Genomic DNA, 4,095 nt, shown 5'->3' on the forward strand with positions numbered 1-4,095 from the left:
GGCGGGGGGGGATGCAAAGGGGCTGCAGGGGGGAGATATAACGGCTTGCAAAGGGGAGGAAAGGGGGCTGCAATGGGGGTACAGCAGGGATACAACAGGGGTGCGAGGGGGCTGCAATGTGGGTACAAGGGGGATACAACAGGGGTGCAAGAGGAATGCAAGGCAGCTGTGTAGGGATACAGTGGGGATACAATATCATTACCATTGGGGGTGCAAAGAGGCCATGCAACAGAGATGCAATGCAGCAGGTCAAGAGGCTACGCAACAGGGAGTGCAAAGAAGGGGATACAACATGGTGCAAGGGGAGACATGACAGGGGTGCAAAGGGGGTACACTGGGGAATGCGATGCAGCCGCAACAGGGACACAGCAGGGATACAAGGAGGATGCAGTGAGGCTACAGAAGTTGTACAATGGGGTTGCCATGGGGATGCAACAGGGATAGAAAAGGGAATGTGAAATGGCTGCTGCAGGGTTACACCAAGGAGACACACAAGGGCAGATACAACAGGCATTACAACAGGGATGTAAAGGGGATGCGATACAACTGCCACAGAGATACAAAGGGGAACCCAGTGCTGCACCCCACACAGGGCCTGCACAGCCCCCTTGCAGAGGCCTGGGAGCAAGCTTGGGGGTGGGGGACGTCTGTCCCTTTCCCAGGTCCAGGGACAGGGCTGTGATTAGGGAGCACAAAGCTCTGCCACATTTCCCATGGAAAGGGCACAAAGGCTGAAATCAGAACATCCCACTGATACTTTTACACCGAAATAAGATTTTTTTTAGCCTGCCATTTAGGCTATAGGCCTGTTACCTGCCCTCTCTTCCCAACAGATGACACCATTTGCTCTCCAGAGCTGCATTTCAACCTGCATTTAAAATCTGCACTGACTTTTCTTAAAACTGTCACCCAAATCCTTTTGCTATAAGCAAATTTACCTCCATTCCCCCTGGGTCACATATCAGCTTGGTATGCACCTTTAAGATAAGCCCAAAAATATGAGAAAACTTAATTAAATTGGAAATGATATCAGCTCCTGAGTAAATGCAAGCAAATTGGGTCAAATCCTCACTGCATCTGTGCTTTGATAAAGGATGCCCCTTTGGTCTGGCAATCTGGGAGAGCTGAGAGAACTGGCATAAAGGGCTTTCCAGGTCAGAGCTTACTACAATAACCAAAAGCTTTTGATAACATGAGCTGTCAGAAGAGATTTATAAGCAAAATCGAGGTTTTTAGGTGGCCCGGTAAAAATGAGGCACAGCTTTGTGCAGCTTTTTTTGGGTTTTGTTTGAAGAGCTTCCCAGTCAGGCTAGGCTAAGCAAAGATGAGCTTCCACTAAGGTGACCTAAAGAGGCACAGAAGGTATTTCACAAGCCTTTAAATGTTGTTTGCAGTCGTATTTGTTTGTTCAACTTTCTGCCTGGGCTCCCGTGGGACACGTGGAGGGCAGTGCTGACTCACGCCAGGGATGGATTACCCACCGGGCAGTTATTCCAGGCTATGTGGCAGGAACGCCCCTGGGAATAGTCATAGTGAATGATGGCTCTTAAAATAGACAAGCTGGAGCAGAGACCTGCAGGGGTTTTATGTCAAAACATGGCATGAGCTAACCAGGGAACCCGCTCTTGCAATCCCAGTGTGCAGCCATGGGGAAGAGTCATCGAGTGTCTCCTTTGGTGGCGATGGGGATAGGAGGGATCTTCAGGACTCTCCTGAGCCAGCCGCTGCTGGGACAAGGCCACGGCTCCAACAGGTCATGGCCCTGGTGAGGCGGTTGGCAGTGCCGTGATGAATTTGCCGGGTGGAGGACAAGGCTGCTCCTCTGTCCCAGCACAGTGGGGGAGACCTGGGGTTCTCCAGGTGGCACGGGAGGCTGTGGGGGAGCACAGGGCACAGCTGGGCTCCCTGTCCCCACAGATGAGCCCTGGGCTTGAGGGAAGCCTCAGCAGCTCCCTGGGCACCTCCTTGAGGACCCATTGCAAAAATGCAAAGCCATTTTTGGGGTGGCTCAAGCATGGCAAGCTCAAATTAAAGGCCAGCACCTACACTGACCTGCTCCGTGCATTTTGTTTCTCCTCTCAGCCCACAGACACAACTCATTACACAGCTGTGGCGGCTGGGGGGGACCGAGCCACCCCGACATCATCCCCCAAGGCTGCTGGCAGCGTTTCGGAGCCCAGTACCAGCTACCCTGGCCCTCAGCTGAAAATGCCTCATTCCTAATGCCAGCATCAGGAGCAGGGCTTCCCACCAGCACAGGAGCACAGCTTTGATGCTGTGAGCAGGGCAGAGGATGACTTACGATCCAGCAAGAAAAAAAAAAGCCTTTCTAAATCAGAGTAGCCACAGGAAAAAAAAAATACAAATAATCAGGATTAGCTGGCCTGTGTCCCCAGAAAAGCAGCAGTGAGACTTTCACATAAACTGTCTTGTTTTCCATGGGAAGCTCTGGTTGGATTCAGGCCAGGGTAGCTATGGAGAACCGAAGCTTCTACCTCACCAAGCTGAGGAGCAGCGTTGTTCCACCAGATTAAAGGCTTCCATGTTATTTTCCACTGCTGGGTGATGAATCCCCAGGGAGCACGGCAGGATTGTTTGCAACTGTAACAAGTGATGGCATGCCACTTTGGCAAAGTGAGTCATTGTCCCTGGGTGACTCATCCCCATCCATTTCCACTCATGCAGTGTTGGCCCTGCAGGACAATGCCGTGAGCCATCCCCAGGGAACCATGGGCATGGGAGAGGACCAGGGCAGGCAAGTGCCCCGCGAACCCAGCGTGGCCCTACAGCCCACCCATAGGACCTGCTGTTGAGGAAGGCCCTGCCATGCCCTGAGCAGAGGGCAACTTCAGTGATATACAACTGCCAAAATTCAGCCCCCAGGGCAAGGATAAGATCTTGGCTCACCCTGGTTTACAAACAGGAGCTCTCAGTGGGCGGTGAGGGGCAAATAACGCCTCCGGGCACCGCTCCTGGCAGCCGCCCCATCGCTCTTCAGTGGTTTCGTTGCACAACCTGGGACAAACACAGGAACAAATGGTCCTGACTTTTAAAACCTTATAAAGCAAGACCTGCTTGCCTGTTAACAGCTTTAAATAACACTTTCTTAACTCTACTCAAAGTTAATGCATGTATAACACGCATTTTAATTACATCTTTAGCTTCTAACAAAAAGGGTGCACTTACTGTCACAAAAAACTCCTTATTTGGTGTCTGCAATATCTTTATGGAGGGGTAACTTCAAAGCCTTGCCTAATCGTCATGCGTCAAAGCCTTTATTTCAGATTACCGTGTGGTCTCCTACGTCTCAGCTAAGTGGCCTCGTTCAAGAAACTGAAAACATGATGAAGCATTTTTCCTTGAACTGCTTTAGCGGGCAGGCTTTCACGCATTAAACCACTACTTGAACAATACTGACATATTAAGTTGAAAAAGAAAACCCTATCGGAGTCCTGTACAAGCAAAGAATAAATTACTGTCAGGGCATAATTCAAGTAGAACCTGTACCTTCCAGAATTATAATTAAAGATTAATTATCAAAGAAGACCTTATCGATTCAAACTGTACCATGTATCTCGCACACCACATATTTTTACCCTCAATTGTACTGAATTTCCAGAAGGTCACTCCAGGACACTTATCGTCATTAGATCGGCACTGAAGCCACTTCCCCAATGACCATATTGGGTCTGCAGCCCAGCTGTGAACTTTAGCAACACAAAACAGTCTGAGTGCTTTGCTATTTATTAACTTGAAATTCCAGGAGACAGCGATAAAATACTCTGCCTGATGATTGTGATAAGGTCACCGAGAGCCCAAAGGTCATTTCACTTCCCCAAAGGAACTCACTTTTACGATGACATTGGTGATCTCGGGGCTGGCCCTTCCTGCATCTCCCAAGGACCTCCCCTCGCTGCAGCGGATGTTGACAGAACTGTGACTTGGGTAAAAGTGGTAAAGTTAAGAAACACCCAACACCTTAAAGCCTGGCACATGGGAAGTGGGACGTGTGGGCCCTTTGTCCAGAACACAGGGCTGCAGGGGCATCTGGGAGCTCGAGCCTGTCCCCACACCACCCCCTTGCACCCCAACATC

This window comes from Egretta garzetta, unplaced genomic scaffold, assembly GCF_000687185.1.
Source record: "Egretta garzetta isolate BGI_Z169 unplaced genomic scaffold, ASM68718v1 scaffold215, whole genome shotgun sequence".
Classification (NCBI taxonomy): Eukaryota; Metazoa; Chordata; class Aves; order Pelecaniformes; family Ardeidae; genus Egretta; species Egretta garzetta.